At 35.4% G+C, this 13,673-nt stretch overlaps 2 long non-coding RNA genes across 3 annotated transcripts in view; both read right to left on the bottom strand.

The window, feature by feature from the left end:
- LOC117121014 overlaps positions 1-13,673 on the bottom strand; it is a 43,276-nt gene that overhangs the window by 23,600 nt on the left and 6,003 nt on the right. Inside the window, exon 1 of one of the 2 annotated variants that reach the window (XR_004447461.1) lies at positions 7,314-7,417. The exons of the other annotated variant lie outside the window; for it this stretch is intronic. This is a non-coding gene — a long non-coding RNA (uncharacterized LOC117121014). Of the gene's footprint in view, positions 1-7,313; positions 7,418-13,673 lie in introns of those variants that run through there. 2 annotated transcript variants of the gene reach the window in all.
- On the bottom strand, positions 7-3,519 carry LOC117121013. The gene is made up of 3 exons (XR_004447460.1): positions 3,082-3,519; positions 2,051-2,205; positions 7-750 (listed from the first exon to the last, which is right to left on the bottom strand). It is a non-coding gene; the product is annotated as an uncharacterized LOC117121013 (long non-coding RNA).

The following is a 13,673-nucleotide window of genomic DNA, read 5'->3' on the forward strand; positions in this document are numbered from 1 at the left end:
TATATATATATATCGTAAGCGTTCTGTCTATTATACTATAAGGTCATTCTCTTCAGTTGCTTTTATAAGGTTCTTTCATTTAAATGTTGGGGTGGGGTTGGGGTGGGGATGGGGAGTGGAAATCAGTTGACATTAATTAGTTGCCTAATATTCTGACAACCTGCTACATAACAATTGGCATATCAAGTTAGATTGCTAACCTAAATATGCCTGGCTTTTAATTTGGCTATCAGAAAGGACCCCAGAGTCAAATGCACCCAACCATTATGTGTTTGCAGCTAATTTTTATCCCTCTAAACTGCGTACGAAAGAAGAATCAGAGACAGAACATTGGGACATGAACGGATGTTGGATATTAGAAAGTAATGACAAATTTGGCCTCAAATAGTTAAATGACGTGATCGATATTTTAAGCTGGTGGTATCCTGATATAGATAAGTCATCACTGTACGTGAGAGATATTCATTCATTTCCAAGCAATACGTTTGGCTAATTGTCCAATAATTGTCCACGTTAGATCCGATTTCCGTTCAGAGAAGTTGCATATAATATGAATGGGTCTATATATTGAACCAGCATGGCGCCTCTGGTCGTTTCCAATTAGGCATACCTTTGGCTATTGCCAATATCGACTGTTCCATAAAAGATCACGTATTGTTTTACGTCCGCTATTCATGGGCCTATTGTTTCCTATACCATCGGGTATCTCTCGTGGCTTGCGGAAAGTAGGCCTATAGTACCGACGAGTACCTGTTAGAAATAATAATAATAGTTGTTACGCAATTTAAAAAGTTACCGTACTACGTATAGCTAAAATAAAATCAAAGGATTAAATGTAATTTGTCAATTGGTTTTCTTGTCGATGAAATTAAAAACTACGAGCAAACAAACAATTGAATGAGTGTAATGATCGGCTTATATTGCAGAGGATGGAAAAAAGAACTTTAAAAAATTACACCATTTTTATACAATGTTTCCTTTTACTGTCAAATTTTTTCCCGTTGTCTCGAAAAAAATAGGTGTGAGCTAGGGCAGACTAGAGCAAGGCAATGGTTTGTATTTGTGCTGTTTTATAATTTACATTTTCAATTTAACTATAAGTGAATAAAAGTAATTTATAGACAATACCGGTATTCAATAAGGCATTTTATTTTCCCCTACCATGACTATCAGCTGGCCAGTAATTCACTCGGGCCCTAGGCTTACACGTGTCATTTTGTAGATCACTGGTTGAAACGACAGCTCTACGGATGATTAATGATTTGACACTAACAACAAGTTTTAGGTATTTTTCGCAATGAAATAATAAACTGTTTTTATGTATTAAATTAATGCTCAGTCCCCAGTGTAATACGAAAAGACTGCATGTGACATAAAAAGAGTGTGTTTAGTTTTATTCAGAAGGCTGGGCTCAGCAACAGATGTGGCTGACATATCAATAAGTAATTTCTAATTTGAGATTAAAAATTTAAGATTTAAGAATTTTTAGTTCTTTCTCACCATGAACAGTCAGTCATTCCCGTATGCTGACATTTTTTAAGAGGCGTCTAAATATAATTCAGGACATAGAAAAACGATATTATTTTAAACTGCAAATATTTGCTATTTCAACATTTACCAGGTTTGAAACATGTTAATCAACAGATGATTAAACATCATTAGACGCGCCTGTCCAAATGCCTATGAGCTTTCCCAGGCAACTGGGTAAAGAGCAGAACCTTCGTATTCAAAATACGACATTAAAAAACGTTAAAAACAAAAACAAAAAACAAAAAAAAACACGCCAGACGGATGGTGACTGTCTCTGGTTAGATAGGAAAGAACTAAAAACTCAACGTTAAGTAAGGTCCTCTCCAAGTCATGTGAAATATATGCACCATGCTACAATATAACATCAGTATGTTATGTGGCCTGGTCATACCACATAGTACGAAATGGATATATGCGGGTCATCAAGCACAGATAAATAATTTTTTTCGGACGGACTGAGTTTGTGAGGAGTTTTATTGTGGTTTCGTGTGAGATATTCAAAGTTTTTTTCTAGTCCTACCATGAAGCGCATAACGGCTATGGTGTCTCATCCGTCGACGGGGAACGATCACTCTCTGGAAGTAGTTGCTAGCCCCACACTCGTCGTATAACATGGCAACGCACACGCACGTGACGATGATACAAGCGTAGACCGAATTACGCATTATAGTGTAACTATAAAATAAAGTACATCAAAATTAAAACGTGTGATAACAAGTTGAAATGCTTATGTTCTATTCAGTAAAACGTGTCAATTTAGGCATATAGTCTTAGTCTTAATTTAATGATCACATAATTAAAATAAATCATCAAGATTCGGATGACACCGTAAAACCTCGAATTGAAGCCCTGGGCTTCTTTTCTTTCTTCCTTTTTTTTTTTTTTTTTTTTTTTTTTTTTGCGAATTTTAGATGGTCTTCTTTTCGAGATGGGCTTCTTTTTTAGATGGGCTTCCTTTCGAGGCTACTTTTTGAAATTAAAGAGAGGGCTTCTTTTCAAAATTAATGCTGTAAATTTTGGGAATTTGTACTTTAAAACAATAAATAAGGCCACTGTAACATCAATCTGTATCAAGGAGTGTACTAACTGGCATTAAATCACCTAAACTACTGTCTAAACCAAGCTTGTTTTTATTTATTTATTCTTTTTTTTAAATTAATGTACTTATAATTTAATTAAATATCCTCTACTTGTCCGGAAGGTGTTATTTGAAATAGAAGCAAACTCAACATTTTATTCATATAGAATAACTTCTTACTATTAATGTATGGCATAAATATAGTCCTACGCTTATTCAATATCATAAACTTCAGTTCATACGCCAACATTGGTAGGACATTGGTAGTGAATAGGCAAATTCTAGGTCGGATTGACTGGATTTTTTCAGTACTGCACATAGCTACATTATTTGGATAGAAATGTCTATAGTCAGCACGCCTCATATACTATTGATAATATCAGATTGAAAATCTAACAGTAATGTGTTGGCTAGCTTATAAACGTTTATACATCCTAATAGTGATATCGATCAGAGAAGTACAATAATTTTACCTGTATAAATCCGATGATCAATATGATGATATGGATTCCAATAAATAGAGTAGATTTTCACCACCATGAACCTTCAACTGTACTCGAAGTATATTTTTGCTTGTATTTATGCTGTCAACGATTCATGAAGGAAGGGCAATTCACTATCCCAAGGCACTTCCTTTCTGGCTCGGTTCCGACCCGGCAACAGAGAAAAAAACCCAATTTATTTTCACTTGTTTTCCAAATATAGCGAATAGTCCATTGTTGCCACGACGACTGCAGTTACTTTATAGATTAAATGCGTTTCTAGATTTCGAAAGCTGTATGCGATTACGAGAAAAACACTTTTATAAATGTAAAACTTGTTTTAGTTTGAAATGATTGATTTCAAAAGACATTTACACATGGAAAACCTGTACGATGAGGTTGATCAGTACACATGCGCAGCTGAGTTATTGCCGCGAGATCGTGGATAGATTATTTAACGTCTTAGCTAAAGATCAGTTTCAATTGTAAAAATCGCCGAATGTGAGACATGCTAAATGATCTCAAACAACCCACACACAATCAATTACTATATTTGCAATCGTAAATCGTTAAAAATGGAAATCAAGTGTAGAATCAAAAGCATAGAGCTCTGTAATAGGGCGGGCCTAAGAAGATATACAGGTCCATGAAATAATAATTATTATTATTATATATATAGGCCTATATATAGGCCTATGTATATATATTATACCTAACAAATATGAATCTGGTTATATATACTTTTTCAGATTAAACATTTGAGGCGTAATACATTGTTGACGTATTTGAATTATTATTTTATTTATGTTCCTATGTTACACTTCAATTTAAACTACAGTTTATAATTATTATGAATTGCTATTAAAGTGTTTTCCTAATCCGTATTTCGTATTTTTGTAAATATTTCATGATTATTTCAAACGAAAGACATGTCTTCGTATTTAACCAGATAATATACTGAGATGAATTGCGTATAAGAATAGTTGACGTATTTGAAATATAAATGGGAGTATGCATCCAGAAGATTAACTGAGACACCCGTTATTAATGATCAGTGCAACAATAGATAACGAAGATGACACACTCAAATAGAATGGTTTTAAATGTAAAGCGTGTAATGAAGTTTTGGGTTTCATATTTCTGAAACTTTAAAAATGTTGCACTGATGACGTCAAAGTACTTGCACGTTTAAAACGACATAACAGGCATCGGTTTCAAAATGCGACTGCAAGGATATCAACCCTTTCTGCGTCATTTCTCATTGCCAGCAAACCAAAAATCATGTAGACCAGTAAAATCGTTAATCTAATCATAATAATGCTTAATTGTATTTTAATTATATTAATTGCTGTAGGCCTAATTATAATATACCGTAGCGTTTTACTGTCCAACAAAATAACAAAGCGTTTACGGCGTTAAGCCCTGTACAGACTATTCAATTTTATTTTACATGCCTAAATATGGTCATGATGACATCACATCATGACCATAAATGGGCACATCGTGACTATATATGGACATGCAACAGTTTTTTGATAAAGAACATGTGATAGTTTGGACAGATCTATACAGTATTCCTGCATGGATATTGATCACACAGTTTCATTATAATAAACTAGTATTTAACATTTCGTTTTAGTTAATTGGACGGAGTGAGATAAGTATGAAAATAGACTTGCCTTATACACTGTGGACATGAGAACAGAAGGAAATTGAAAGTTAATTGATCACGATGACCGGAGAATTATATCGCCGATGATCAGCATACTTATAGGTATTGCTCAGACCGTTTAAATTTTGTCAATGCCAATTTCTGCCTTTTTTTAAGAAATGTTTACGGTATTTATTATCTCGTTTCTCTGATGGAATATTAAGCCGTTGGTTCATGTACATAAGTGATCTAGGCCTATGTATATAATAACTCGGTCCGTTCGGAAACGAGAAGGTTGTTGTCGCCGTGTGAAGGCCCTACTGAACAATTCAAATGTTAAGAGAATAATACCCTATGTTTAATATTACACATAAAAAAACTATGCACATAGGAAAGTGATATTCAGAATTAGCTATTGGCAAGTATTACCTAAAACAATTTTTTTTAAATTATTTTTTTTTTGTTGAAATTGGAAATTTTAAATGGGCCCCAAGCCGGTCCCCTAATGACACGCGGCCCACTGTGCAGCGCCAGAACCGGCATATAACGGATACATTGTCCCTTATCCTGCATAACTCCCATGAGAGGGTTATTCGATGAGCAGAGCAATCAACACACGACGCTGGCCGGGTTTGAACCGGGGGTCTACAGCGCATGAAGCAGCACCATTACCCCTCAACGCCTAGGCATACCGTATAAAAAAAAATATTAATTAAAAACGCCAATTACATATTAGCCTCTCCCGTTTCAATTCCATATCTTGTTGAGCTTAGATCGAAATTGGACAGCGTTAATAAACTCTGATGTAGAAATAATAACATATGTTATGTTTCATCAAATTAGTGTAAGATGTTGGTGAGTGGCTGTTAATAACATAATAATACATGTGCCGATGGACTAACACGTTTGACATTTTCAAGGAAGGACACGACTTACATGGAAAATAAAAATACTCTATTAATCAAAATACTTTTTTGCTATCTTTTTTTTTTATTAAATAAATCAATCCATGGTACAATATGCATACTAGGCCTATTTATTACAATATCAACATTCGAATGAGAAATATTTAATTATACCTGTAGACATGTACATTTCCAAATATTTAATTTTAATGATTAATGATTATTATATAATTATACTGATGATTATGATTATAATAATATCACTAGTACTGCTAATAATAATTGCTATACTATAAGCCTAATTACAATTACAAGTACAGACACAATCACATTCATAAGTACAATTAAAATTCAAATCACAATTATAATTGTAAATATAATTGTATATAGGACATCTGACACAAAAAGGACACTGACGGCGAGATGGTCAATCACCTGATGGGTACTATAAATGGTAAGTGTTGGCGATACATTATGCAAGCTAAATGCAAAGATGTATGACGTTAGAAACTGGTGGAATGTTGGACATCATAAAGGCCAGAGTTTGGATTTTTAATCCTGCCAATTAATAGCGTTTTAGACAGCCCGGAATAATTTTTTGTGTGGGTACTATCGGTGAGTTTACCACTTATAGTCCACTACCCAAATCCACGGACTATGATTCTTACTATATGAGTATTTAAGACTTACAAATCTGCTCTACACTCTGAAGTAAGCTCAGAGTATTTCCTTAAGCAGAAATAGCTTGTGCCATTTGTTCCACGAATATCGTGGGCCGACTTGATATCAGTAAAATAATGATCATCGAGAGACCAGTTGAACGATTAAAGTACTGTAATTTGAAAAAAAACAAACTTTGATACAATGCTCAAATGAAAAAAACTAGACAAACACTCCCATGGGCAACAGATCTGTTTTGAAAGGTGGGAAGACAGTGGTGAGAAACAGTGCCTCTAGATGGCCGGAAATGACACTCTTATATAGTAAAATTCATCATCATCATATACTCTGGACGTACGGTAGGCCTACAGCGCTATTTCGTTAAAACCTGGCTCATGCAGTTCATTTTAACAATTTTCAGGCATCTGCTCGACTTCTAAAATTACATTGCGGTCGAAAAGTTAGGAGGATCAACCAACCTTTAAAATATGTGTGGGAACGTGTTCCCCACCCCCATGATCTGCTCCCATGAACACTCATTACATCTAAGTCATTAAACAATTCGATGTTGTTCCTTTTTTTTTAAATTTGTTTTCCCATAATCTAGTTCATCTCAATGTGTTTATAAAATCTGTTGCCTTGATTGGGCTGTTCTACATTTTTTTCTTTCACGTTTTTCAGTCCTATTATTATGACCAGCGCTATTCTTTTTCTAACCTTTGCCATAACCAGCAAGTCATTAGCTGTTGAAACTTGTAATTAATACTCTACAATGATTTCTTACGGCGTTACTCTTCAGACAGAATGAAAATACATTCAGATAATGAATAGGCAATTTGTTATTAATAAGAAACAATCAATACTAGTGGGTGCTTGATTATGCCTTCAACTTTCACCTTAATAGGTGAAGGCCTACGCGTTTTAAAATGTGATATTATTGATAATAATGCACCATTGCATATTGCAATAAACTGCTTCTAGGCCTATCTATGTTCTTTACAGATTACCTCCTTTAACTGTATCCAACACCTATCATGGGATGAACCGTCACCTCCATGGGGAACACCATTCCAAAAGCAGCTAGAATCAACGCTCATGTATTATATTTTACCAGGTACCCACTAATAATCCTTTGTGGAGAAAGACAAACCAAGATAAAGGGCCTTGCCAAGGACACAAGCGACCTGCAGCTATTGGTCGCAGAGAGCAGACCTTGGCTCCTAGGCAACATAGCTACAAATGCTCAAAATTGGATAGTAGGACCATGGTAGGACAGAGCCATGGTGAGTTTGGGGTGACTTTTTTGCATTTGATGCCTAATTTACAGATATATAAGAGATTAGACCTTAAGAAAAATGCCCTACACCTAAATATCTCGATACATAGGTCAAACTTCGAATAATATTAAGATGTCTATAGTAAAATCTGGAAAACCAACCAAAAAAAAAATTGAATGCACGCCTCCCTCGAATAAACGCCCCCTTAAAAACCCTTCTTATATGCGGCCCTGTCGCGTACCTGTATTCGAATAAATAAGGTATTTAAAACTGTAACCATTTCATATATTTGTTATCATATTGTTTGAAATTTACAAGCTCAGCTCATCACAGACGTCAGTATCTTAGCCTACAAACAACCACAGTCACGTAATATATTCACAACATTAACACTGATTCTTTAAAACAATCTTATTTAAATTAAAAACTATATACTTTAAAAAACAAAATTTTGACCATTATTAAACAACGATCCAATAATAGAATTTTACTAACAGCCACCCCCTCCACCCCCCCCCTTAAAAAACCTCCCCCCCCTTAAAAAACAATCATACAGTAACGATCGTTGATAAGGTTGCTATGCTTTGACCGATAGGCCTACTTAGGAGAATGCATAGCTCGTTATTTCTCTAAAACAAAGAATGTCTATTTTAATGTTGAGGATTATTGATTGATAAAAAAAAAATAATGAGTTAGTTGAAACCTTTAATGATGAATGACAACGTTACGGGCAAGGCAATTCAAGACGCCTATCTTCGCACATAGCACTAGCGTACAGGCCTTTTATTTGGTTTTCCAGAGAGAAAAATATTTTTTTACATCTCCCTGGTTTTACCATGTTTTTCATTCCTCCATGGTGTTACTAGTTGCGAGTACAAGCGTCAACTTCCTAGTCTATGTGTACCATACGTTTGTTGGTATTACTATTTCTTAAGTTGTTTTATGCCAGCTGCGTCTGATTTTATCTACCAAGATCTTTTAGTTCATCAAAACTCTTTTATTGATCGAAAGTGTTGGGGTAGGTGGTGCAAGAACTCCCATCGTCCAACGCCACAAGTCGGACCAGACCAAAAATATTAATATGCAAATTCATTTATTTGTTATTGTGTTCGCAAATCGTAATTATTGTGGTCACACAAAACACATTTTGGGCCATCAGGCCATAAAATATATCCCCATGATCCCCACCAGGGATATCAATGCCGGACCGGACCTGACTGAGGCTCTAGGTGGTCCCTTTGTTTCGGACTCATGTTGGGCCAATTGGACCTCTTGTCGGCACATTTCTAAGGCCACCATTGTTTCTTTTGAATATTGAATTGACAATCCAAAACAAATGTGATGTAAAATGTCTTAGTTCCAAAGTCAGAAGCTGTGTGTGTGTGTGTTTAAAATCGAATAAATTTAAATGATTGAATTGATACGAAAACCTAATGCTTTAACAGTTATATTAGCCTAACTCAACGTAGTTGAGAACTTAAGATATGACCTATGGTCGATTAGATTATCTTTTCTCGATGATACAACGTAATTAGCATTATAAAAGATTTTAAAAACGAATACCGGTATACGTTATAAATTATAATACAGTTCAGTCAATAGATTGGCGTATATTAATACTTTAAAACGTTCATTGTTATGGTAAACATGTTTATATATCTAAAGTTTAGAACCTAATATTCCAATGCAAAAAGCTCTATGCAAACCAATGGAAAAAGTCAGGCGACCAAGAGGACGACCAAAAACCAGGTATAAACACAATTGAGAGGTCTATGCATATACTGGCGAACGATCTCTCCGATTGGAGAAATAGTATTGTTGAGTGAACTATGTCGAAAGAAGTTTAGTTTTCATGATGATGGTGAAGATGATAATCTAAAGCGATAAAATTATAAATAATAAATGCATTTTGCCCAACAACATGAATACATAAGCCGAACTAAATCTCGGCAGGTCTGTAGTTTAACAATATTGATTTCAAAGACGCAAGCCGATATCTGCGTGGGTGAAATACACTGATTTAGCATATCTTCTTGAATCGCTTGTGTTTGCTGAATTTACAACCTAATTCAAAAGTGAAGGTTTCACATATACTAATATGAGATAATAAAAGAGTCACTGTTTCGCCCACTGGATATTGTATACCTGAATGATAAAGCGGACATACATTTTATAATATGTATTTTAGTCTTGAATAGTTTCCATGCAGATATTATTATTATTATTATTATTATTATTATTATTATTATTATTATTATTATTATTATTATTATTATTATTATTATTAGTATTAGTATTATTATTATTTTTATTATTATTATTATTATTAGTATTATTATTATTATTTTTATTATTATTATTATTATTATTAGGCCTATTATTATTATTATTATCCTATTATTATTATCATTATTATTATTACTATTATTATTATTATTATTATGATTATTTGAATTATTATTTGAATTATACATATGCATTGTTAAGCACGTTGTTTGTTTTTTTTTTTCTTTCTTTCTTTAGGTCTAAGTAAAAAAAAATTAAAACACAGAAAGAGTGAATTTAAAATATTAGCAAAAAAACTACGGTATGTCAATCAGTAGAAACACGCTCTCACTGGGAGCCTAATTTTATCTGTCGAGTTGTATCCACTGATCTCTTTTATTATAGTAAGTTTGGCAGAAGTTTTAGTTGATAAAATATTCATCATACCAACTCAGTGTAGCATGGCAGCTAATAGGCCTACAGTTATTATGCATCAAGAGAATTTTTAGAGACAGGCAACCCGTGCATTCCTTTTGAATTTCGGTCTGTATTAAGTTATGATGATTTACCCGAACCAATGCATTTAAGTTTTCGACTTTAAATCACTTTCCCATTCTTTGAAATAAGCTCCCGTTGGAAATCCGTGATGCAGCCATTTTTAATGTCAACTCTTTTAGTTAGCTGCTCAGGGAACATTATCATAACCATAACCTTTAATCATTGTCCATTATCTTGCTGAGTGTCTTGTCGTTTATTGTATCTGATTTTGTTTATGTATATAAAATTTATCTTTAAAAAGATGTAAAAAATCAGAAACAGACGTTTTTAATTATTTTGAATAAATGTCAAAAAATTAGAGCTCTACATAATTTAAGCATGGTTTGAGTAACATTATTATTTGAAAATATAAAATTATATGAGGATTGCCATGCCAAAACCAGCATACTGTGGCAAAATTTTAAACTGAGTAATTAGCATAGGAATGTATACTTTAGTAGAGAAGCCATAATACTTTTACTCATAACTTTGGCAATGTGCAGTACAACATATCCGTTATGTAAGCATGATGTAAGCAAGATTTCGGCATGTCTCAATGTTCGTGGTAGTTGCTAAATACAACGACTTCAACCGAAGGAGGCGTGGCTTATTTTAGTGACGTCATACAATATTACTATAGTATAGCCTTGGCATCACCTATTCACCCCACCACCCCCCCCCCCAGATTCGCCACAGAAGAAGTAGATACCAAAGACCGATGTCATATATGTTTTTATCTACTGATGTGCAATCAAGGAGGTTAATAACTATCGATGCCATTTCTCACATGGTAACTGCCGTTCCATTTCAGCTTTAAAAATTCAAAATTTAATGTGCCTAAAAATCAGGGAGGCCATTACTAAAATTAGGGCATATCCTTGTTTATAGAATAACAAAAGGTTTATTCAGCACCTCTTATGTTTTAAGTAGTTCTATGTACCATGTTTAGACCAACTTCCAGGTCAAGGTAGGACACCCATAAGATACACGCAAGGTACACCAACCGCTCATGCTTAGTACTACATCACTAGGCTAGTCAGGTCTGGCTCTCTCTAGGCCAGTACTAGCGATTCATAGTACAGTGTAAATATAATGCTATATCAGGCCCATGCCCAGGCCGCCAAGAGGGGAGACACTAATAGGGGAAAGGGTTGGTGTGCCCCTCCCCCCAGTTACGAGCGCGAAGAGCGAGAAAGATTGCGGCGAAGGCGCAAAAACTTTCTTGAGGTGGGGAGGAGAATGTCAATCTGGAGGGCCCATTATTAGGGAACCCATGCCAATATTGAGGGCCCATGATAGTAATTATTTCTGAAAAAAACTGTTGGAATAAATGCTACCTGCAATTTCTATGGGCCCTGTAAGCTCGGGGCCATGGCATCCCCCCCCCCCCTTGTCTCCCCTCTCGGTGGCACTGCCCATGTCTATCAAATCGCAGGCCTGCAGCACCACATTATTCGATCTGTAAACATAACACGTAGGCCTAAAAGAAACAGGCCCGTACGCAGGATTTTTATACGAATTTGTGGAGAGTGGACCAAAATTATTGGGGGCCGCAGATTCCTGCTGGGGTCGAGTGGGCGGAGTCCCCTCGCGCTCAGATATTTTTCATAATTTGACTTAGGCCTAACTGATTCTGAAGATCAATATCAACAGTATTAAACTGTTTTTCAGTGACAGATTCAAGAAATAAGGGGAGGGGTATAGGGAGGGATTTTCCTAGTTGGAGACTGCTCTGATTGGTCAAGGAGTTTGGTGGATCGATTTCTGGAATGTGTGAGTGTGTATCTTGAATTTTCTACCCCTGAAAATGTGGACCTTTCGTAATTTGATTGGGTACTTACGCTCCCGTCGCACCCCTCCTGCGTACAGGCATGAGAAATGACGTTTCAGGGGCTTTGATCGTCGCTGTGTGAAAACAGCATGATGAATAGTACTGTAATATTGTATGATGTCACTAAATGAAGCCAAGCCTCCCTCGGTTGAAGTCGTGGTATTTATCATACCGCGCCCAAGTGGCGCATTAGTTGAAAGCTTACGACATGTCCAAGATAGAGGGCGTACGACTACGCATGCCAGATGAATTTACAATAACTTAAAGATTTTCACTGAAACCAGTCTTTTATTTGTGAAACTCATGCTCTGGTAATAACCTTTCTTAAAAGTTCATTTATAATAGTGACCCACCACTCTAATATTAGCCCAGTGGATTACTATTAGCAAACACCCCTTGACAGTAACGTCCGACTGATGTGGAATGTGATTGCATCTCCAAGTGGGATCTGTCTATCTGAAATGATCTAAGTCTATATTTATCTAAGGGGTGGTTATTTATGGCACTTGCTCATCGTGGCTGGATGCCTTGTGGTATGATTTAGCGATTGTTTCCTGTCCTACGTCAGCAACCAAAAGTGATTGAGGCAACCAAATGGAAATTAAAGTTTAATGTTAATAAATACAACTGAATGACTGTTGAACTTGCGATTTTGACTATTGTATATACTGTACCATTATACTAGTACTGGAGTTCATTGATGAGAGGAGCAGAGTGTGTACGAGGATCACATGAAAAGACTAAGAGAGCAGCCGAGTTTAGCAATTTCTGCAGCCTATCAATATCTTTCTTGGAAAGACCACCATAGAGGGAGTTACAATAGTCAATTTTATAGGAACTCTACAATTCGCGATAGTACGAGGGCTCTAACTAGCCGGCCGCCCGCATGCCAAGTACATTAAATAACAAATCTTCGAATCCTCCAAAAGTTAAGCAAGTGGTAACTTACACTACTACATAGGCCACCTCACTCACCTGGGAACTTAAGTCCAGTGTTGAGTCAAATGTACTATTACCCAAGTTACGAACACTTTAGAAGCCTTTATGATGGATCCGTTAATGTTGAGTTGGCATTGTTAGACCGTGGTATACTATGGTGCCATACGCAGCAAAAGTTTTTTTGTTAAAATCAAAATGTAGGCCCTAATTGCAAAATTCAATGTCTAATTTATCAAAACGTACGCGTAAATTTCTCAAAATGTAGATCTAGTTTCCCAAAATGAAGTTTTAATTTTTCAAAAGGTAGTTCGAATTTTCCAAAATGTAGTTCTAATTTCTTTAAAACGTAATTCAAATTCAAAACGTAGGTCTGATTTGATCAAACGCCCTCTCCAAATTCTATTCCAAAACGTAAATAAAAAACCAGCCTGGTTTGAAATGCATTTTACAACAACACTAGACATCAGCGCGACCACTCACAATTTTTGATATACCCAATGACTGGGTCGAAATTACCC

The sequence above is a fragment of the Anneissia japonica genome, unplaced genomic scaffold, assembly GCF_011630105.1.
Source record: "Anneissia japonica isolate Jap-2015-1 unplaced genomic scaffold, ASM1163010v1 scaffold287891_len339112_cov183, whole genome shotgun sequence".
NCBI classification, from domain to species: domain Eukaryota; kingdom Metazoa; phylum Echinodermata; class Crinoidea; order Comatulida; family Comatulidae; genus Anneissia; species Anneissia japonica.